The 25477-nt window shown below is 36.1% G+C and overlaps 1 pseudogene; it reads left to right on the plus strand.

Moving 5' to 3' along the window:
- The first annotated feature begins 446 nt into the window (after nucleotides 1-446).
- LOC105880656 (E3 ubiquitin-protein ligase CHFR pseudogene) lies at nucleotides 447-15184 on the plus strand (annotated as a pseudogene).
- The last annotated feature ends 10293 nt before the right edge of the window (nucleotides 15185-25477 follow it).

Below are 25477 nucleotides of genomic sequence, written 5' to 3' on the forward strand. Positions count from 1 at the left end.
AATGTTTTGCAAATAATTTGTTACATGTATTCCTAGATACTGTATATGATTGCTGCCATAGTGAGTGCAAGCTTTTTTTGTAAATTAAAATTTTCTGTAGATTCTCTTGAGTTTTCTAATGTAATGACACAGTTCATTTTTTTAATAATTTTTTTAATTTAAATTTTTCTTTCTTATTTCATTAAGACCTCCAAAACAATGCTTAATGAAAGGATAGGTAATAGCAATGGGTGACATTTGTTATTTGCTTTCTTCCTGTTACCTCATTTTAAAAATGAAAACATTTTATTCCTCACTTCTCAGTCTTATTTGGATCCTATGCAAAGCTCTTAGTGCTGTGCTGGTACATAAAACGTGTCCATTGGGGTGGGCCCTCCCTCCCACATTGAATCTGAACTAGCCCATGGCTTGAATTAACCAACTGAAAGACACAGAAGTGATGTTCCATGACTGAAGAATCTAAGCATCAAGAAAGACTGGCAACTTCTGCTTTTGCTGTTTTGGAATTCCTGGGCTACCACAAAGAATTCCAGTTTTCCTACTGGAAAGACCAAGTGGAGGGGACACATGAAAAACAGTCTCTGAGAGCATGTGAAAGGTAGAGCAGCCTGGCAAGTCCAGTGTGAACTCAAGGCTCCCAATCACTCCCACCCCAACAACCATCTGTGTGCACCCACACAGAGAAGCTATGTGAAAAGAGCAGAATTGCCTTGCTGAAGTCTGTCAACCCAGAGACCAATAAGAGATAATGAAATAGTGGCTGTTTCAATGATTATATTTGAGCTTTTTGTGAAGCAGTGATAAACTAAAGCAATGATATCAAAACATCTTACAGAGCCTTCAATCATTAATTAACATAAAACCTGTTGAGTTTCTACTATGTGCCAAATGCAAAACTGAGAATACAATGGTGAGCTCAAATGGGGAAGGTTCCTGACCATGTGAAATTAGAGTCTAGTATAAAGTACAGACATGAAGTCAAATATTAAAACAAGGTGCTGTGAAGGAAAGTTGTGAAATGCTGTGAAGAAATCTGATGTCATCCACTGGGTCATGGAAGCTCCTGAGGAAGTAAGTTTCTTACACTGCTGGTGGGACTGCAAACTAGTACAACCCCTGTGGAAAGTAATTTGGAGATATCTCAAAGAACTAAAAATAGAAATACCATTTGATCCAGCAATCCCACTACTAGCCGTCTACCTAAAGGGAAAAAAGGCATTCTATAATACATGCTACTCAGCCAAAAAACACCAATGATGAGCTATCACCTCTTATATTATCCTGGATAGAGCTACAGCCCATCTTTCAAAGTGAAGGATCACAAGAATTGAAAAACAACTACCACATGTACTGGCCATCAAATTGGTACTCATGGATCAACACTAAGGTGGTCACATGGAAGTAATATTCACTGGGTGCTGGTCAGGTGGGAGGGCAGTGGTAGGGGTAGGTAAACTCACAACTAATGGGTGTGATGTGCACTGTATGGGGGAAGGGCATGCTTTTAGCTCTGGCTTGGGCAAGGCAAAGGCATTATATGTAACCAAAATGTTTATACTCCCATAATATTCTGAAATTAAAATAGAAGGAAAATATTCAAGGAGCTCAATGGTAACTATGAAGGCTGGAACACTAAGAATAAAGGCACAAGAAGGAGAAGATGAGTTTGATTAGGGCCAGATTAAGCTGCGTCTTATATATAGCCCAAGGAGAACTAATTTAAGTGCAAAGCACATACCTTCCATTGCTTCTTTGTTTTCAACAAAATGATCTATTACTTTAAGATAATTATTTTGGGAGAGTGTGAGGGTTCTTTTGTATTTGCCTTTTTGGCTCATAGGGAAGGTTGTCTTAAACATATAGATATGGATTTTCAAGCCACACTTAAATGTAATGAATCTAAATTATCAGAACCTAGATATCAGAATTTAATATTTATTTGTTTGTTTGTTTATTTTTATTTCAGAATATTATGGAGTACAAATGCTTTGATCACATAAATTGCCTTTGCATGCTTATGTCAAAGCCACAAGTGTGCCCATCCCCCAGACAGTTCACACCACACCCATTAGGTGTGAATTTACCCAACCCCTCCCACCCCTCCCTCCCCTCCCATCTGCCTGAATTATACTTCCATATGTACACATAAGTATTGATCAATTAGTACCAATTTAATGGTGAGTACATGTGGTATTTGTTTTTCCATTCTTATGGTACTTCACTTAGAAAAATGGGCTCTAGCTCCATTCAGGATAATACAAGAGGTATTAGTTTGCCATTTTTTATGACTGAGTAGTACTCCATGGTATATACATACCACATTTGATTAATCCACTCATGTATCGATGAGTACTTGGGTTGTTTTCACATCCTTGCGATTGTGAATTGTGCTGCTATAAATATTTGAGTGCAGATGTCTTTTTATAGAATTTTTTTTTCCTTTGGGTAAATACCCAGTAATGGGATTGCAGGATCAAATGGTAGTTTTACTTTTAGTTCTTTGAGGTATCTCGATATTTCTTTCCACAGAGGTTTTACTAGTTTGCAGTCCCACCAGCAGGGTATGAGTTTTCCCATCTCTCCACATCCATGCCAACATTTGTTGTTTTGGAATATTTTGATAAAAGGTGTCCTCACTGGAGTTGAGTGATATTTCATTGTGATTTTGATTTGCATTTCCCTGATGATTAGGGCTGTGGAGTATTTTTTCATATGTTTCTTAGACATTAGTCTAAGAAAAGTCTTTTGAAAAGTTTCTGTTCATGTCCTTTAATGGTGTTATTTGATTTTTTTCATGCTGATTTTCCTGAGGCCTTTATAGATTCTAGTTATCACCCTTTATTGGATAAATAGCATATAAATATTTTCTCACATTCTGTAGTTTGTCTATTTGCTCTAATGATTGTTTCCTTGGGCTATGCAGAAGCTTTATTTATTTATTTATTTTTTACAATAGCTTTTTAATTTGATCAGGTCCCATTTATTTATTTTTGTTTTTGTTGTGATTGCTTTTGGGGTCTTCTTAATAAATTCTCTGCCTAAGCCAATGTCTATAAGAGTTTTTCCAACATTTTCTTCTGGAATTCTTATGGTTCCCTGACTTAGGTTTAAGTCTGTTATCCATCATGAGTTGATTTTTGTGAGCAGTGAGAGGGGCAGATCCTGTTTCAGTCTTCCACGTGTGGCTATCCTATTTTCCCAGCACTGTTTATTGAATAGGGATTCTTTCCCCCAGTATATATTTTTGTCTGCTTTGTCAAAGATCGGATGGCAATATGAGGATGATATTATACCTGGGTTCTCTGTTCTGTTCCATACCTGGGTTCTCTGTTCTGTTCCATTGGTATGTCTCTGCTCTTGTGCCAGTATCATGTTGTTTTGGTGACTGTAGCCTTATATCAAATAAAATACCTAGGAATATATTTAACTAAAGAGGTGAAAAACCTCTACCGGGAGAACTATGAAACATTGAGGAAGGAAATAGCAGAGGATGTAAATAAATGGAAAACCATACCATGCTGATGGATCAGCATAATCAACATTGCTAAAATGTCTATACTACCAAAAGTGATCTACATATTCAATGAAATCCCTATTAAAATACCAACATCATTTTTCATAGATCTAGAAAAAATAATTCTATGCTTTGTATGAAACCAGAGAAGACCCCACATAGGAAAAGCAACCTTAAGCAAAAAGAATAAATTGGAAGGCATCAATTTACCAGACTTCAAGCTATAATACAAGGTACATTTTTTTTAAGATCCACTGCATTTCAGATACCAAGAATCCATGGACTGGAATTTGGGAACCACAGGTCTAGAGGAACAAAAACTACAACTGTCTTCCCAATATGTAAGCAAAAACATGGAGGCATAGGAAGGTTAAACAATATGGCTTTGGATGCACAGTTAACTCATTGCATAGCTGAGTTGCTTGACTAACACAGCAGCTTGACTCCAGAAGCTGTGCTTTTAAACCATACAGTGTAGTGGGTATTAGTCCCATCTCTGATGCTGATGTGAATAAGTTGTTTAAATATCTTAAGCTTTGTGTAGTGGCAGTATTTTAGCCAATGAAGTTTATCTAGATAAGATCATTGCTAATTAAATATCTTAGTTTTAAGTTTCTTCATATGTAAATGGAGGAAACTGGCTGCATGATTCCTTCAGTATGTATAAAAAATTAAGACTTTTTGTTTACCACACTTCTTAAATCTTGAAGATAAAGATCAGTGTACAGTATGCGATCTTGAGGAAAGCTCATCATTACCAAGGTTGCAGATTATTTCCTTACATACCAAATATATCATCACTTCATACTTGTTAGTTCTGTGAACATAGGCCCCCAAGCATGTTTCAAAAAAGTTAAGTCCTTATGGTTCATTTCTGAAAGAAGAATAAACCCAGGACTGGATTTCCGATGTTAAGCTGGGTGGGAGTAGCCCACGGGTGCATTGTGTGGAGCTGCATGAGAACCAAAATACAGGCGTTAGTGTGAATATTGAACAAGAAGTTGAGACAAAGCATGAATTTAGAGGAGTTGATGAGGGTATGGCAAACACCAAAAAGAAAACAACAGCTGATATGGAATCTATGAAGTCCAGGGAACCCAATCTGGATAGAAACATTGATCTTAAAAAACCTGGATTGATTTGAGAAATGATAACATGGTATAAAGGCTGAAGTGCTGCAGGGACTTTGAATAAATCGCCTGTGGCATCTTTTTTTGATTGACACAGGGAAGAGGATCCAAATTTCTTTTCCCTTCTTGCCGTTAGCATGATGTGACCCCTTTCATCTGTCATGTCTTTACTGCTGGACTAATTAAGGAAGGAAGTTCTGAATACAACCACAATTTTTTTTTCCTATAAAGATATCTATCACTAACTCAGAATGTGTTAGTCTCAACAACTCAATTCATTGTGGTAAATGAGAGGATAGGTCCACTGTACACTTGAAAGACCTTTAAGTAATCATTAAGTAATAATTAGAAACTGAATTCATTTAATCAGTTCATAAATTCTGTTTGACATCAAGACATTATTTATACATAGGAAATACCAACATATTTTTCAATAAAATAATAATTACCTCTTTTTCCTATATACAAATTTTCTTTTAAAAAATATGTCCTGGAATATCATTGAAACATAGTCTGAGACACAAATGATTATAAAAGTAGAATGTTTTCTCTAAGATTGCCTAGGGAATGATTTCTAGTCATCTTGCTCCCCCACATGGAATAAATATTTGACAAGAGGGAAGTATTTTTCACAATTGATTGCTGAAAGATCAAGTTGTACAAAAATACTTCCGTTGGTACATACATCGAATTTCTTTTGTGATGTGCATTTTGTTTTTCTTAAAAAGTATTGCTCTCATGGTGGAGTGGTATTTTAATGTATCTATGCATAAAGTAAATCAAATTATAAAAGTAAAGGAGAAAGAACCTATATTTTAAAGGAGCATAGATGCACTTTTATTGAAATCTGCAGTTGTTTTTAATTATCTTAAGTTATTATGATCATATGCCATCCAAATATTCAGAAATTATATATCTGTTACTTTGGAAGTATTATAACTATATTTTCTAAGTAAATTCTATTTTTCACAGTGTTATATAAGTAAAATTTGAGTATTCAATCTGCCAATTTTGTCCCTTCAAACGTTTTATCATAAAAATTATATATTGGAGTATTTCCATATTTAAGATCTATAAACCTGAGGACACTGTGGTTAAATTTGAAGTAGATAAATAAAAATTATGAATACCTCAAGAAAGGTTACTAATAGTACATTTGTCCACCACATTAGTTCAATCTGTTTCTGCTATAATTCGAATATTGAGGACATTTTCAATTAGGAAAATAATTTTTGTACTTAATTTTCTCTGATGATGCTTTTCTTCATGTATTAGTAGAAACCACATGTCTTATATTACAGTTTATCCATAGATAAAGCGTTGTATAGATTTTTTGTTTCTTATTTGTAGGTAGAGCCTATATTAATGTTATATGTCTTGGGCAACAACTGTTACTGAAAATGATAGGTATCTTTTCAAAATTCTTAGATTTTTATCAAGTTAGTGAAAGTTTAATGTCTCAAGTATAAAGTATTAAAAAAATATTTGAATCAATGCTTAATGTACTAAACAACAGTTGCCAGAAAATAATTTAGAATTTGAGTTTGAGAAATGTAAAATAAGTTGAAGGGTTATTTCAGTTATTTTTGTCTGCTTTGTCTCTTGGACAAAAAGCTTAGACTGTGACAGAAAATAACACATTAAGTCCCCAGGAAACAAAAGTAAAATTATAAATAATAAAAAAGTTTAAAATTTACTTCAAAAATAAATATCTAATGACCTATAGCTAAATATGATAGTTTAAACAAATGAGCTCATAACCAGTGAAATCCCACTGAACGATAATGAATACTTGAAAAAGTTACGCACTCACAGATAAAATTGTGGGCAAGGAAGTAAAATCAAAGAATAGATGTAACAAAATTTTGAAAAACAGGAAGTTGATTGATGAATCATAAATGAATTAGCAAAATGTAAAAAGCTGAAAAATAACTCACAAACTGTAGGGGGAAAGCCAACACAAAACAAATTAATCTGCATCGCAGAATGTCCAAAAGGAAAAAGTTGGATATATCCCTCCCCCTCCACACAGACCCATGAGCCCTATCACCCCAACAGAATATTGGTGAGACCAAGAAACATGACCTATGTGATACCTTGATTCTAACTGGATTACCCTACTCTAAAGCCCCAAACAACAAATCCCACCCTCACAAAGGGCTCTCCATTGGTTTGCAAGGCTGCCATAACAAATTACCACAAACGGGGTAGTTTAAAACAACAGAAATGTATTCTCTTGAAGTTCTGGAGTCAAAAGTCTGAAATCAAAGTGTCCACAGGGCTATTCTCCTCTGAAGAGTCTAGGGAGGCAGCCTTCTTTGCCTCTTCCTAGCTCCTGGTGATTGCTGGCAGGCCTTAGCTTCTTTGGCTTGTAGCTGCAACACTCCAGTCTCTACCATCCTCCTCACATAATTTTCTTCCCTCTGTGTATCTTTGTGTCTGAATCTCCCTCTTTTCTTTCATAAAGATACCAGTCGTTTGGATTTAGAGGCCAATCTAATCCGCTGTAACTTTATCTTGACTTTACCAATTATATCAGCAAAGACCCTATTACCAAATAAAGTCACATTCTGAGGTTCTGTGTGGACATGGATTTGGTGGAGACACTATGCAACTTATTTGAGATTCTCTGCATTTTATTATTTCAAGTATGAATCATTTGCACAACCTGTGTATTCTCTTCTTCTGGCAAAGAAGTGAGATTATGTGTGTGATAATTAGTGGCAGATCCATAAAAAGAAAGAAAAGAAAGGAATTTGGGGCATAAAAACAAAAACAAATGAACAAAACCAGATGCCCACTGGAATAATTTTTGCTTCTAAAAAGTTCTGTGTCTCAAATATGTATTTCATTTTAATCAATAGTGCAGTTTATGTGCATTAAAAATATTTGTGACAAATTTGCATGGTACTGACTGAGATTTGCACCTATCAAAAATATGTACCATTTTCATCTTCTGCATGAGAAAGACAATTTAATGGGCATGTTAATGATTTCTCTTTATATTCTTCAAATGTAAAATTTATTTTTAAAATCAGAGTGAACTGTACTCAAAATACATTACTTTAGCCACTTAAAAAACACCTTTGTTCAGTTGTAATATAAAGACATGTTCTACATTTCTGTATATACTTTCAATTTAAGACATAACTATTTGAAAAGTCCTTTTTCCTCCTAAGATCGTGATGCAAGATAGGTTCCCCCTATCACTTAATGTTTGTTTTCATAAAAATCTTATTTTATTTTTTTCAAGAACATATCAAATAAGCAAAACAGCAAATACAAATGTATCTTCAGGTAGCTTTGTGTGATTTATTTCTGTGGAGAATAAAAACGACTATGCAGATTTATCTCCCCTTTCTTTATCTTCTAGAAATCCTAAACTCAAATATGCAATTCAAATTTCTGACATCTATTCATTCTGATTCTTTCCAATGTGATTTCTGCTGTGTTTTATATTTCAAGGTATTTGCTTGTTCTACTGGAATAAGTGTATGATGGTATAATGGATAAGAAATTAAGAGTTTTCATATGAATCTGGTTCCTGATACCTATGAAGTCTAACAAGCTACTTAACTCTAAGCCTCAGTGTTTTTGTTTTTTTTTTTTATTTGAAAAGAGAGATAATAATGTCTACCTTACTAGATTATTATAAAAATTAACTGAGATAATGTCTACCTTACTAGACTATTATAAAAATTAACTGAGATAATGTCTTTACAGCACTAAGCACCATGCCATATTCATTCATTCATTTATTCATTCTATTTCTCTAACCATTTATTAAACTTACGTATTAGCTATTATGTTATCATTTGAAGAAACAATGTGGAATGAATAGACTTATTTATTTATTTATTTTTTGAGACAGAGTCTCACTTTCTTGCTTGGGCTAGAGTGTCATGGCGTCAGCCTAGCTCACAGCAACCTCAAACTCCTGGGCTTAAGCAATCCTCCTGCCTCAGCCTCTTAGGTAGCTGGGACTACAGACATTTGCCACCGTGCCCAGCTAATTTTTTCTATTTTTAGTTGTTTGGCTAATTTCTTTCTATTTATAGTAGAGACGGGGGTCTCGCTCTTGCTCAGGCTGGTCTTGAACTCCTGAGCTCAAGCAATCCTCCTGCCTTGGCCTCCCAGAGTGCTAGGATTACAGGTATGAGCCACCATGCCTGGCCTGAACAGACTTATTATTAAAATATGACCTGATGAACTTTAGGGTCACTAAATGATCAATAAATGGGTCTACAATTACTAGAATTGTAATGGGCTGTGGAGATAAATTCTACACTAAAAAAACTCACACAGCATGGATAACTATAAAATCATGAATCTAAATTTTATTTGTCTCAGATTAATCTATTTTATTAATGTGTATATATATATATATATAGATATATATATATATATATATTCTGTAGGTCTTATCACCAGATAGTACTTGACCTACAGTATCTTCTCTACATGTATTCATCTTTGAAATCTTGACTCGAGCTACAAATTTAAACTATGTCAAGATGAGTAATAAAACAGCACAACAGATGACAATCCTTCCCACGATAGCTTTAGTGTGGTGTAACCAGACTGAGACACTTCTCCCTCCCACTCATGCACTGCTGCAACCTAACTGTGAGTCAACAGAGACACGATTTCATACCTATTCATCTTTGTATCCAACAAAATTGTAAGTAAAATGTTTTATATTCCAAAAAAGCATTTCTGGAACTGAAATGAATTCTGTGGATTTGGAGTTCACTCTTCTCTGTTGTTCTAATTGAGCAAGTTGCTCAATTTTCTTACTTGCAAAATGAAAATGCTACAGGAGATGATCAATTCCTTCTCTTCTTCCCTATCCTATCCACAGCTGTACCTGTATTTACCTTTATCACTGTCCTCATTGTATGCAGTTGGGGATTTTGTAATAGATGGCAAAAACTGTGATATATCATTTCATTTACAGTGCTTTCTTAGTACATTGAGACACTCAGTAAACATTGGTTGAATGAATAAATGACCTGTAGACTTTAAGGCTTCATCCTTATTGTGTTTATAGTACACATTACAGTAATTTAATGTATTAATTATATCATGTTTTATTTTAATTATTGAATTGTACTTATTTTCTTCTAGAACATTTGGAAATGCATAATGAGTGATTAGGGAAATGTAATATTTTTATGAGGGTTATTAGATAAATTATTGAGTGAAGATTTCCAGCACACCTGCACAAACTCATTTAAAAGCAGAAGATATAGAGTTGTTTGCCTAGCAGAAAAATGCTAAGGTGATAAAACAGAAAATATCTACATTATATTTATTTCCAGATGTTACTATGTTACAAAAGTTGAATCTAACTAAATTATTGAGGAAATATGTGTTCTTTAAAAACAGATCTGCATAAACATACTTCTAAAATTTAAGAGACTGAGTTTGCACTATTCATACAATATAAATTGCACATCTAACGGATAAATTCAAATTAAATACCAGTGATTTTATTTTCCTTTGACCATGAAGAAGATTAGGAAAGTTTCATTTGAAAAGGGTAATTTGTCCAGCACATCATAAGCTTTAATTTTCAAGTCAAAATGATTGAACTGTTTAACAAAAAGAAATGTCTTTGAAGATGCAAAAAGGTTTGTGGATTAAAACGATATCAACAATTTCAAAGAATTATTGAAAAAGACATATATATGAATATCCAATAAAATTAAGAAGGCAAAAGATTACTTTTTTAAAGAAAGGCAGTAAAGCTTTTCCCTTATTTTTTCTTTGTTACAATACCCTTTTTACCACTATTGGGTGATGTATTAGGGTTATAACTGCTGACACAAATAAACCCTAAAATTTCAATGACTTTAGCTAATAGATGTTAATTTCTTGATCATACAACAGTCCAATATGGAAGCTCCTAGCTGATGATGAGCTTTACCCTTGATGGCTGATTACAGACTCAGATTCCTTCCATTCTGTACTTTTGCCATCTCTAGGGTTTCAGAGTCTACCGCATTTAGCTGGCAGATGGGGGAATAGAGGGTAGATAATATACACAAATAGTTCCATATAGATACAAGGCTCCTGAACATGTGGTCCCTGGCAGGACAGCTATTTCTCAATTATATCACTGTGTTATAGAAAGAGGAACACAAATTTATGGTGGAAAATTAAGCATCTCTGCTTCATGTACTCAGGGCCACTCTCGCATAAAAAATTAAGTCATAATCTTGCCCATCCCAAAGTATCTCTTTATCATTCTTTCATGAAACTCCATAAAAGATTAAGTTGTATGTTTTCTTGTGTAATTTGGGGATGGGGGACTTGGTAAAAATGATAAACCAATATTCATAAAAGCATTTTATGAACAAATAGTCAACAGATAAAAATATTTGCATGAGTCACTTGAGATTGGAAACTTATGATTCATCCTCCTTTTTTATAATACCTGACTGTTCATCTTTACAAAGAGCTTTTGCTAGTATCTGTAGCATAGGTGGTAATATTCAGTTGTTTTTTCAGTTTTCAAATAAAATTTACTCACTTTCATTTCATTGATTCCTACCTTGTGACTTTAAAAAATAGAGGTAGGGAGATGGCAGCCTTTAATAAAGCACATTTTTTAAACAAGAAGGGTTAAAGATATCAATTAAGCTAAATTTACAATTTATGCCATTGTACTTGTATTTTCTGAGATTATGTTAAGGAAATAATTTATTGAAATCTTGAGTTAAAAGGGTAATTTACATAAAACTTTAACATTTGGGTTGTATCCCCTAAGATATTTTATTTCTCACATAAGAAAAATGTTTTTAAGTATAATTTCAATTTCTCTTTGTTTTCTGATATGACAAGCCATCTGAAAGGAGATTCAAATTGGCAATAAAGTAAATACAATGGGAAAAAAGAAACAGAAAAAATTTAAACTTTCTGTAAACTAAAGTATATTCTAATGGATAGTCAATCATCAGTTTAAGAATCTCAGACTTTATTAATATTCAATTAAAATATTAAATTAAAAATGTAATATGCACAAAGTATTTTAGAATATAAGAAATATTACATGATGCTGTTAGGTAAATAGCTAGGGACCTCCAGCCTCTCCTGGGGACAAGGTGGGCAACTGCCACACCTGGGGGAAGAGGGGACACCCCAAGAATCAGCCAATGAGAACTTAGCATATGAACTGCAAAAGAATGCAGAGGACTCTCTAGACCACAGGCCAAGCAGCCTAGGTAAATAGAGTCTGGAACATGACTTAGAACAACCAGGTTTCAGAGAGGCTTATGAGAGATCCGCATGTATAGTAAGACTCAAGCTGTATAACTTCCAGCTGTCCATCAAAGTACTTCATAGTGACAACTGAATCACAGGGAGGGCCTAATCCAGGCACTAATGAGACCCAGACCATAACCAAGGCCTTCTTTGTGCTATGACAAGAGACCTGTAACCCATTCTGTGGCAAATGTATCTTACTCTATAAACCTATATCTTCCTCTTGCTCTGTAACCCTACCTTTCTCTGCTCAATAAACTTCATTTTATGCTTACCTTGCTTTCAGTATGCCTGGTCATTCTTAGGCTAGAAGTACACCAAGAATCGAGAACAGACAAGATTACTAACCCGAACCCTGACAATGTTGCTTGTGATTAAAATCTGGAATTCTCATCAACTGTTAAGATCATTTAATCAGTTATTCTTCTCTTTATTACATTTCAGGCTCTCCCTTTTAATTTACCAATTAACTAATCTTTTTCATATCATCTGCCACCCTTTATCATTGCTATCACTTTGGCTCTTTTCTTTTGTCTTAGAAATCAGACAAAATCCATTAACATTGCCTAGAAGGCTTGCCTGACCTAACCATCAGCTATCTCTTCAGACTTAGTCTGCACCATTCTCCTGAGTACTTTCCATGCCCCAGCACAAGCATCTTCTTTTGGTTCCCTTAATGTCTTCTCTAGTCCAACCCACAAATGGCCTCATACAGATAGTGGTTTTTTGTATATAATGGCCCATTTTCCTTCAGATCTCGGTTTAAGAAATATTCACTTCTAAAGGCTATTTCTTTACATCCAAAACACAAACACTTTGTAATTGTGCATTAACTAGAATGCATATATGTTTAATGTGTCTTCTCTGCTAGATTGCTGTTTGGTGAAATAAAGATCATATGTGCTATTTTACCACTATCATCTCAGTGTCCAATACAATTACTCACCCATAATTAAGGTGACCACATATCTCCGTTTCTCCAAGTTTTCCTTGTTTTTTTGTCCCAGTACAATCTTAAGAGCCCATTTTTCCAATCTCAAAATTTCAAGTTTGGACAATAAAATATATGTTTACCTTTTCATCGAGATTGATTTGTACCCCAATGTACATTTTTACATTGTTAAATATTGACTAAACTTACTGCTTTATTCATTTATTAATTTAAAAGTACTTATTGAGCCAATATTGTGTGATACACACTGTGCTTTGCCTTAAGATAAGCAATGAACAAGATAGATGTGATCTCTTATCATGAGCTAGCTTATTCAATGCCATAAACATTCAAGGCTATGAACATATACAAGCCTTGTAAATCTTAATGTGTATGTATGTGTACATATGTATGTATGTACATGTAATCATATACATATATAAACATATGAAGGAAATCAGTTTCTTTGTTATATTTTGAGATGGCTGTCATGTCTCACAGAGAGAAGGAATATCACAAAGCTCTGACATTTGTCAGGGGTGTGGGAGTTGGGGAGGAATTTTCTTCTGGAGAGAATGCAGCCACATCTATCTTCTCCTCCCTCTTCTAGAAAAGATTGAGAGTCTGACACCTTTTAAGGCCTGCAAAGAAACTTTTACCATCTATTCTCTCTGAGAGCTGCTCCCTTTAAGGTTTCATTTACATAGCCCCCCTTTGCTGGCTACTCAAATCTCCTTCTCTCTCTGTCTCAAAACCTATTTTTCTGCTTTCAAGCCCCCATTCTTTAAAAATTTCTCCACCTCATTAAAGAGTGAATCTTCATTTTCTGAGGGTTTCCATGTATACACATTAAAATAAATTTGTATAGCTTTTCTCATACTAATCTGTTTTATTGTGAGTTGATTTTTCAGTGAACCTTCTGACAGGAAAGAGGAAGTTTTCCCTTCACCCCAACAATTTATATAAGATATATTTTTATATATTATATGCCCTTGGTCCTGATCTCTTTTTACTTACATCTCAGACTCTAGAGCCTCTCTCACAATTTCCTCTTTTACATTTACTATTTTTTTTGCATTATCAAACTTTAAAAAATTATTTCTTTATTTTAAAATTTTGTGTTTATGGCAAAATACATATAATATATAATTTGCCATGCTATTTTTGAGTATATAGTTCAGTCATGTTAATAATATTCATAAATTAGCTCCTAAAATGTTTAAGAGAAAAAAATGGGGAAAAAAAGAATATTCACATTGTTGTGCAAACAATCTCTAGAAATTTTTTATTTGGCAAAACTGAAACTGTACCCATTAAACAACAAATGCCCATTTCCTCCGCCCACAACCCCTGCAACCAGAACCCATGGCAACCACCATTTCACTTTCTGTTTCTATAAATTTGACTGTTCTAGATACTTTGTGTAAGTGGGATTGAAACTTCCCTTTGCAAATTGATAAAGGGGTGCAAGGCGAGAACTGTGATAAGGGCCTAAACTTTGCAAAGGCATAGGCATAGCTAAAAATAATGATACAAACTAGCCATTCTCCTCTAGTTTGCTTTCCTATAATTGTTACTCAGGAATCACGCAAGGAGCCGCTAACTTGATACCCGCGTCTAGGGTTAGCAATTTGGAACACTGGAAGATTTTATTTTTTAAATAAACAGAAACATATGCTTATTCCTTCAAATACCATACTATACCCAGCCTTGCATGCACACATTCTGGATGACTTGCTACTCTGGCTGGATGGAGTACTTCTCCCTCTGCCCCACCTGCCCCTGTCGGGTGGAGTGGATCTGTAAAACCACATCCTCAACAACCTCCCCAACGAGTACCTCAACCAGCACCCAGACAAGAGTCACAGGGAAGATGTGCAAAGCATGGACTATAGGAATAAAAATCACTCAAGACATAATGCAGCCCAAAGTCAGAAGGAATTTTTCTGATGAACAGGGAGTTCAGAGGACCTGCTGGAGCTGTCAGACATTGACAGCAGGTCCTTGGACATCCGCCAGCCATACATTGTGTGCCGACAGTGCCCCGAGTGCGGGAGGCAGGCAATGCATGCCCTTCCCTGCCTGGTGCCCGATGGCAAGCCAGGTGCACTGCAGTCCCTCGAGGATGCACCATCCACCTCCGCCAGCCTCGCCACAGGCCAGAAGTACGTGTGCCCACTTCAGGGGAGCCATGCCATATGCACCTGCTGCTTCCAGCCCATGCCCAACTGGAGAAAGGAGTATGAGCAGGACCCATGCATCTCCCCTCAGCAGTGTGTGGTTTGCCTACAGCCCCTCTGCCATCTATCATATTATTTTAATGTCTTATATATTATTTACTAAAATTAATTCATTGAAATATCATATTTAAAGTTGGATGTAGCCTAGTACTTTTGCTCAGATGTGAGATATGTTAGCATAGTGCATGCAATCCTGCTGGACTACCTGATTGTGTGTGTGTGTGTGTGTGTGTGTGTGTGTGTGTATGTTTTGTTTGGGTTTTTGTTTGTTTGTTTGAGACAGGATCTTGCTCTGTTGCCTGGGCCAGAGTGCATGGGGTTGTGATAGCCCACTGGAACCTCAAACTCCTGGGCTCAAACTATCCTCCTGTGTCAGTAGGACTACAGGCATGTGCCACTATGCCTAGCTAAGTTTTTCAAAATTTTTTGTAGAAATGGGGGTCTTGCTATGTTGCTCAGGCAGGTCTCAAACTCCTGGCCTCAAGCGATTCTCCTGACGTGGCTTCCCAAAGTGCTAGGATTACAGGCATGAGTCACTGTGCCTAACCAGTATCTGGTTTTGAATCCCAGTTATGACTCTTTATGTTTTCAAAAAAAATTTAAAAATTCTCTATTTCTCTAATTCTAAAAATATAGTAAGAATGATAGTGTAAAAATAAATACATATTGGCCGGGCAGGGTGGCTCACGCCTGTAATCCTAGCACTCTGGGAGGCCAAGGCAGGCAGATTGCTCACGGTCAGGAGTTTGAGATCAGCTTGAGCAAGAGAAAGACCCTGTCTCTACTATAAATAGAAAGAAATTAATTGGCCAGCTAATATATATAGAAAAACTCAGCCGAGCATGGTGGCGCATGCCTGTAGTCCCAGCTACTCCGGAGGCTGAGGCAGGAGGATTGCTTGAGCCCAGGAGTTTGAGGTTGCTGTGAGCTAGGCTGACACCATGCACTTACTCTAGCCTGGGCAACAAAGCGAGACTGTGTCTCAAAATAAATAAATAAATAAATAAATAAATAAAAATGCATATTAAAAATTTGTATTGCTGCTAGATTCAGAGCAAGATCAAACAAGTTTCAGCTCTCATAAATGCTAATAACATTAATATTAGTAGCTGTGATGGTCAGATGGTGGGTTTTAAAGAACTCTTCTCTATAAAAACAGGTGCTACTGAACAAGAATGGTATAAAGGAGAATCTGCACTGTAGCCATCCTCTGTCCCATTACATTTCTCCTAGGAAATCATCTGTCCTCCACTCACTTCAAATTACTTGTCCTCATTTGTCTGATGTAGCCTCAGGGACAAGTGCTGAGCTTTCAGTAACAGAATTTGGTGTCATTGTGTGTGCCCATTGGCACCCCAACAATACAGTATACTATGACTGCAGCAATGGGTGGAAGAGGCAGGGAGTAGCCCTGGGTCAAGCTGTGGGTCTCCACTGGGAGAAGCACCATCCCCTCCGGCGAAAGCTAGAGAGGAACTATCCCAGGAGCTTCCAGGGCCTGTTTAACTCTGGGGGAGCTTTTGTCTCTCCCCCCTGGAATCAGAAACACCTCCTGGCTACTTGAACTTTGTTGGGGAGAAGGAAAGGGATCTAGAAATGTCCAGACAGCTTCAGTCATTTTTCTGAGTAAGTTCCCTGGCATACATGCTGAGACCCTTGATTCTACCCATTTGGTCAGGGTTTTGTACCTGCCAGCCCTGTGGCAGGGCATTTGTTTGGAGGTACCATTTGGGTGGAAGTCACGAGGTTGAGTGAAACTAGGAAATCTAGTTTGTATTTGGGGCTCATTTGTGGTTCCCAGGGAATGGGGTGACTAGGCCACACATTTGGGGAGGATTTTGAAGCTTTCAGCCCTGTGCCAGGGCATTTGTTTGGATCTTCCATTTGGGGGATGAAGGCACATTTGGGGTTACATTTGTCCCCATTTGATTGACAGGCCTTGACATTTTAGATTGTTTGGGAATTCCCTTTACTTTTTGTGTTTAATTGTTTGTGACTTTTGTCCTAATATGGGAGGCTCCATTTCTCTTCCATCTAAAAGTCTCTTCAGAAGAATTTTGGCTGAATGGTTAACTTATAGCCATGAACCTATGTCTGAAGAAAGAATGGTGTATTATTGTAACACCTCCTGGCCAATGTAGTGTTGGGGTGTGTGCAGAAGTGGCTGTTGAATGGAACCTTAAATTATTGTAGTATCTTACAACTGGAACTATTTTTTCCAAGCAGGTGGCCATCATGTACTGTCTTGGTCATCAAAAAGGGCAATCAGGCCACATTGATAAGGCTGATAAGGGGGCTGCTAAAAGTGATCTGTTCCTCAGGGCCTTGATACCCAACTTGGATTTGCATCAATATAAATCCTACTATATGGATGAGGATGAGAAAAGAGCTAAACATTGGGGCTTTGACACTTGGGATGACACAGCTAAGTGGAGACAGAATTCTCAAAGACTTATTCCTCTACCTGAAGCCTTGCTTCATCCCCTTAAGAGGTACGTATATCAATTCACACATTATGGATGTGATGCCTTACTGTATTGGTGGGACCTCATTTAAGAGGACACTGGTCACAAAAAGCTATACAATAACTCAGAGCTGCTCTATATTCGCTCAAAACAATCCCAAACAGAAAAGCAACCTATTTCACAGGGAACCAAACATGTGATAGCCCACCCTCCTCCAATGACTGGCAAATCAATTTTACTTAGTTGTCTAAAATGACTAGAAACTTCAAATACTTGCTTGTATTAGTAGATGCCTTCTCAGAATGGGTAGAGGTGTATCCTGCCTTAACAGAGAATGTCTGAAGTCATCCAAATCCTTTGGAAGGAACTTATAATGACTGATAATGGACTCTCCTTTCTATCAGAGGTAACTCAGCAATTAAGTAAAGCCCTGCATCTAGAATGGAAATTTCATGCATCCTGGAGATCTCAATCTATGGGAAATATAGAGAAAATGAATCATTTTAACGAGGACTATAGAATTAAAGCAGAAAACCCACCTAGAGTGGGATAAAGTATTGCTGCTTGAAGCAAGAAGATAGTAATCACTTAAATGATAGCCTCCCAAGCAAACCAGAGTCACAAGATGTTTTTGGTTCCTTACAGAAACTAAAAAATAACATCTTAACATATGTTTTTACATTAATTTTCAGAAGCCCCACCAGATGGAAAATGTCGACCGCTATCAGGTAGACCCTCAGGTGGAGGGGAACTGAGAAGGGAACTCTCACCTCCATTCTGTGTTCTAAATTTCTTCCTGAGGGGCCTGAAGGCAGTCACACTTACAGGCCAAACCTTAACATTCCTTTCCATTGACCCTAAGTTTTTAGACAAGGCCTTTGTTCCTTAATCAATTGTTGATCAAAGAATCTCTGAATCCACCTGTGAATAACTGTCCTTCCCTGGCTTCAAGATATCTCACCATTTGAGGCCAAACCACTTTATAACCTCCATGTATTGATTTATGATTTTGCCTGCAATTTCTGCCTTCCTGAATGTATCCCTGCCCTTAAAAACCCTTCTCTGTAAGCCACTGGGGAGTTTGAGTCTTAAGCATTAGTTGCCTGTTGTCCTTTCTTGGAACCACGCAATAAATGTCTTTTTCTCTCACCACAAATCTCTGGGTCAGTGTTTGGCTTTGATGTGCTGGTTGAGCAGACCCAAGTTCAGTTTGGTAACAATATATATGTATTTTTGTTGGGTCAATACTAAGAAAATAAATGAATGACCAGTACTATTTGAAATAGAAATTCCAGGACGGATGTGGTGGCTCATGCTTGTAATTCCAGCACTTTGGAAGGCTGAGACAGGAGGATGGCTTGAGCCCAGGAGTTCGAGAACAGCCTGAGCAACACATTGAGAACTTGCCTGTACAAAATAATAATAATAATTTTTAATAATAATTAAAAAATAAAATAGAAATTCCATTCCCTTTTATTTATAAATTCCCCATTTTATTATATCTGAAAATCTATTTTATCCTGCTTATATCCCTATGAATTTTCCTTCTTTGAAATCTGAATTGGTCCAGATCAAATCAGGACATAGAAATCATACAGTTATTTGAACAAGGAAGATATAATATAAAGAATTATTGACAGCAGGGGAATGAAATAACAGAGCATTAGTTGGTATGCAGTAAAGAAAATTTGTCATCTGGCAAAGAAAAAAATAAAACATATTTAATGGTCCAATATTTATCTTCACAGAGTAGGTAAAAACCAATGGATTTGGAGATGAAACCAGCCATTTTTCTGGTTCTTCTTTTGTATTTCAGACATACACAGGACAGAGAGCTCCCTGTTTATCCTTTCAATTTTTCACTATTATTGTTAACACTATACATAAGATAAATGACTGTTTATGTTCCATTGTATGCTCCTTAATTATCAAAACATCTGGAATATAGAAAGAACTCAATAAACATTTTGGACTTAGTGAGTGAATAGGGAATAAGGTAACACCCAAATCTAAATCTCAATGTGAGGCTTCTCCCTAAGCTACTGGACACATTCACCTGAATGTCCCCCATGTACTGCAAGTTAAATTCATTGCTGTCTAGATCTGCTCCTCTTTTTATATTCTCAATATTAATAAATGGTGCCATATGTCACCCAGTCATTCAATTTAGAAACTGGAAGTCCTCCCTTATTTTTTTTCCCTCATTCTACATGTTTAATCAATTAATCAAGTCATAGTGACACTATTTCTCATTTATTGGCTATGTTCCCACTGTTATTTTCTTGATTCAGGTCCTTATTATAGCTCTTCCAAACTATTGTGATTTCCTTCCTGCTGGCCTTTCTGCCTTCAGTTTTCTAGGTCTCTGATTCATTTTCCACATTGTTGCCCCAGTTACCTACAAAAAAACCCCGCAAATCTTATCATGTAACTGCTTTAAGTCCCTTCAGATGTTTTCTATTTTTGAGAGCAGTGCTTTTCAACTTACGCTTTTAGGAATCTCTAGGTAAATAGGTGTCCTTGAGGTGTGATGAAGAGGAAAAGGAACAGAGAGAGGGCAGGCTACCCAGCAGCTGAACTTTATCTCTTTTACATATTTTTTGTAAGATTATTTGCACAATGTGTCTCACTATTAAAAACTCTAACAAAATTTCAACTAGTTTTGAAAACAATTGAGCTAAAGGATAAATTCCAAATCTTTCTACAATCCAGCTTTTAACTATTTTTTAGCCTGATCTTTAATCCTTTGCACTCATCAAGAAAGCAAAAATCAACTATAATCATACTTAATTATGGAAAGTTCTTTGGATAAACCACATTTTTTAATTCATTTATGATTTCAAGAACTGTCTTGGGTAACTATTAATACTATGTGCCAGCTACTATACCAAGTGCTGGGAACAAAATGGTGATCAAAATAGGAAACATAATTAATATTTAGAATTTAAGTACATAAAAAGTGTTATGGAAAAAAATGAAAATTTGGATAGAGAATTTGGGGTCTGTAGTTTTAATTATAAACATGGTGTCCAGTGACTGTCTATCAGTCTAACTGAACTTGGTGAGTAAGCTAAAACATTTAGCCATTTGAGAGAAGAGCTCATTTGAAGCAGAGAACATAAAATGTCAATTCCCTAAGGCAAGAGCATGCCTAAACTATTGGAGGAACACCAAAAAGCCAGTGTAGCTAGAATAGAAGGAATAAGCCAAAAAGTAGTTGGAGATGAGATTATAGACCAGATGGGAACCAAACTATAAAGGACCAAGTAAATCACTGTAATGCTCTTGTATTTTGCTCAGGGTGACATGCTATATTAGTTTTCTATGACTGCCGTTACAGAGCACCACAATCTGGGTGGATTAAAAAGAGAAATTTATTCTGTCACAGTTCTGAAGGCCAGAAGTTAGAAATCAATGTGTCAGTAGGGCTGTGCTCCCTCTGAAGGCACCAGAGCAGGATTTCTTCCTTGGCTCTCCCTAGCTTCTGGTGGTGACCACCTATCCTTGGCATTCCTTGGCTTGCATCTGTGCCTCTCTATAACCTCTGCCTCTGTCATCACATGGTCTTCTCCCTGTATGTCTCTCCGTTCTTCTAACAACATGAGTCATATTTGATTAAGGGCTCATTCTACTGAAGTATGACTTCATCTTAACTAATTACATCTGCAATGACGCTATTTCCAAATAAAGTCACTATCTTAGGTACTAGATGATAGGATTTGATCACATCTTTTTATGGGATACAATTCAACCCTTAGTGCATGGAAAGCCAAAGAATAGAAGTTATATGATATGACTTAGATTTAAAAAAAATCTTTTTGGCTTCTCTGTTCAAAGACTAAAGAGAGGTAAAGTTGGAAGTAGGGAAAACAATGAGGGGGTGGTGATAGATGGCAATAGCCTTGGATCTAGGTGGGGATGGGGTGGTGGAATTGAGGTATATTTCAAAGATAGAGCTGATCAAATTTATCAATAGCTTCAATGTAAGTTTAAAAGAGAATAGTATAGATAATTTCAATATTTTGACCTGAGCAAGTGGAAACATGGGATTTTTAACTAAGGAGGGAAAGATTAAAAAATTGAGTCTAGGAGAATAAGATGAAGGTTTCAGTTGAACATTGTGAATTTGAGATATGCTTTAAACAGTTTGCCTGAAAAGTCCTGGTTTAGACCTATTGTCTATGTCCTCTACAGTTCAGCATGTCTCTTGGTATTTTATATTTTAATATAATATTAGTATTAGTAATATATTAGTTTCCTCTGGCTGCCATAACAATTGACTTAAAACTGTTTGGCCTAATTTAATAGAAATTTATTCTCTCACAGTTCCGGAGGCCAGAAGTCTGAAATCAAGATATTGGTAGGGTTGATTCCTTCTGGAAGTTCTGAGAGAGAATTCTTTCATCCCTCTGTTCTAGCTTTTGGTGGCTGCTGGAAATCCTTGGCATTCGTTGGCTTATAGAGGCATTGCTGTAATCACATTGTTTCCTTTGTCAACGGAAAAGGCCAAACTCTGTAAAATAATGTTAAAGAGATTTATTCTGAGCCAAATTTGAGAACCATGACCCAGAGCCACTGCCAAGAGGCCTTGGGCAAGTGGACTCTCTGTGGCTGGGCTACAGTTCGGTTTTTATACATTTCATGGAGGTAGGGATTACAGGTAAAGTCATAAATCAATACGTGGGAGACATACATTGGTTTGGCCCCAAAAGGTAGGACATCTCAAAGTGGGGTGGGGGGGGAGCTTATAGGTGGGTTTAAAGATTCTTTGGATTGTAATTGGTTAAAGACATGAAGCTTTGCCTAAAGGCTTGGACTGTTTTAACATAAGGAGCTGTTCTCAGACATAAGCCACCAGACATAGATTTGTTGTATAAATTGAAGACCTGCTGGTTTGTCTTGCATACACTTAGGCCTGTTAATGGGTTACAAAGGAAGTCCCCAAGAAGGGAGGGGGGCATGATAAGGCATGTCTGACCTCCCTCCTCCTGGCAGACAATTTAATTTTAGGATATTCCTTTGGCCACAAGGGGGTCTATTCAGTCAGCCTGTGGGGGTGGTGAGCCTTAAAATTTTATTTTACTTCACACCTTCTCTGTGTATCCTTTCTCTTTCTCTTCTAAGGGCACTTATTAAATTTAGGGCCCAACCCAATCCAAGATGATCTCATCCTGAGATCCTTAATTATATTTGCAAAGATGTTTTTACTAAATAAGTTTACATTCACAGGTTCTGGATGGACAAGCAAGGGAGGTCACCATTCAACCCACTATATGTACATTAACTAAGCCAGTTTTTGGTATACCTCCACTTCATGCTCACAACTTTTATTGTAGTTTTGACTAGTGCTGTGGGAGGCATGTGGGAAGTGAACAGTTCTCACTCTAATACTTGGTTAAATCTTAGAGAAAGAAATAACTTGTCATTCTTTTTTATCCATATTTTTAGTTGCATATGATTGGTATATTCATTTCAAGAACTGTATTCAGGGCACTTACTGATAAAACAAATTGTATGTGGGTATCAGCAACTAATTCCCTCTGGTTTGGTGGGGATAGGAAAGGATTCAGTAATGGAAGTGCTATGGCATGACTGTGCCTACAAGATGCACAAAACTCCAGACCTATGATAAGTCAACTTAGCCAAAAATGTGAGCAAGTATAAGCAAGATGTATGTGAAACCGGTACACAGAGTAGCAGCTGAGAAGTTCAGCCATAGCTTCATAACAGAGAAAATTGTTTGAATATCTTTGCAATAGTGATTTTATTATTTAATTTATGGTATAAATCTAAAACAAAATTATTCATTTTATTGTTTGATAATACAATAAGCCCCTTGAAAGCAATGAGCTCAAATAAATGAAAGTGATTATTTAATCAAAAATTTATCACTGAATTATTTTTCCAGAAAGTTGACAATAAACATGATATGAACGTATGCAATATCTTAGGACTTTCTTCATTATGTTGAAAGTCTTACCCGCAAGGTGACTATATTTGGAAACAGGGCCTTTAGGGAGGTGATTTGTTAAATGAGGTCATAAGGTTGGGTTCCTAATCCTATAGGCTTGGTAGCCATTGAAGTAGAACTCTCTTTCTCTTTCTGTCTCTCCCTTCAACCCTCATTCCTCACATATGCTCTGAGGAAAGGCCAAGTGAGGGCACAGCAAGAAGGCAGCCAGCAAGCAAGAAAGAGAGCTCTCACTGAATTCGACCATGCTGGCACTCCAGTCTTGCATATTGCAGCTTCCAGAACTGTACAGAATAAATTTTTATTGTTCAGGCCACAAAATCTATGGTATTTTTTGAAGGAAGCCCAAGCTGACTAGGACAGTGAGCCAAAGTGATTTCACTAACCACATTAAAATCAGAAAACAGAAATCTAATTCAAACATTTATAGTTATTTTAAAAGATTTTACCCAGTGAAAATAATTTAATGCATACAGCTGCTAACATTGTTTAATTAATTTTTCCTGAAGCTTGACTTTTCATTTAGATGAAATTATTGTTCTTTTAAAATAATTTTGCTCATTTTAGATTTTGAGTTTTCTTGTGTACATATAAAAATGAAGTTATAGCTCCATTAACAGAAGTATTCACAGTTATATGATGCTAGTTTTATATCAAAGCTTTTAAATGCTAAAAATAGGAAAAAAAACAGTTAATTCTAATAATGGCTTGATTTCTTTTCCCATTCAGTTTACGAAAAAGAAGTAAAATGTTGGGACATTTATAATGGTCCAGTAAAACATCTGACAACATTGTGATTACTGTTTATTATAAATTCAATTAAATGGTTCAATATTTAAGATAAAATGACATAACATTAGGAAAACAAATTGTGTTGCAGAAAAGTTATTAAGTAAAAAAGTATTTACTAAATTAAAAGTCTGGAATTGGATATGGTACACACATAATTTGTAGCTTCATCCAACTTACCAATAAAAATAGAAGGTAAATTTCTTTCTCTCTCATTCTCTCTCTCTGTCTCTACACACACACACACACACACACACACACACACACACACAAACGCTATATATCACATAGTAAGAATGACTGCAGTTAAAGTTTTTTGGTGTCTAAGCCTGTGTTAAATACAAAAGACTTTCCAAGTACAGTAGTGCTTTATCTCTTTGTTGACAATTTAGAAATATTTGAGCCTTGGAAGAATTATTTTGTAAGTGAATTTAAATATCCTATATAGCATTGAATGGTTTTATAAAGTAGTCTTCAAAATTTCGTGTGTATCTTATTATTTTATTTTTAGCACTGATTTTACTCTTAAAAGCCCCAGTTCAGATAATAACTTATGAATATTGTAACATTGGATATCCAATTATATAAAATTAAGCTGCATGAACTATTTTAGTAATTAATTTTTTATTACTGCAAAAACAATGTATGCACTTTGGTATAAAAATTCAAATATCCATTCCACTCACCATCCATAATTCTGTAGAGATCACAGCTATTGGAACCCTAAGATTTGCAGAAGAATCACTGACATGAGGCAGATTGATTAATTGGAGAAAAAAAGCTGTTGGGACAAAGGGAAAACTTCCCCTTTGCCCTTGGAAGTTTCACTGAAAAAAGTCAACTCATAATAAAGCAGATTAATAAGAGAAAAGATATATAAATTTGTTTTAACGTGTACACAGGAACCCCCAGAAAAATGAATATTCTACTCTTCACCAAGGTACAGAAGTTTTTAAAGAATGGCGGGGGCTTGGCAAGCAGAAAAACAGGTTTTGGGAGGGAGAGAGGAAGAGGCTTGATTAGCCAGCAAAGATGGTCTTGTTATATAAATGAAACCTTAAAGGTAGCAGCCCATAGAAAGAATAATGGTAATTGTTTCTTTTTAGACTTTTAAAGGTGTCAGACTCCCAGTTAATTTTCTCTAGAAGGAGGTGGATACACCTGGCAACCT

The sequence above is a fragment of the Microcebus murinus genome, chromosome 7 (genome assembly GCF_040939455.1).
Source record: "Microcebus murinus isolate Inina chromosome 7, M.murinus_Inina_mat1.0, whole genome shotgun sequence".
In the NCBI taxonomy this organism is placed as follows: Eukaryota; Metazoa; Chordata; class Mammalia; order Primates; family Cheirogaleidae; genus Microcebus; species Microcebus murinus.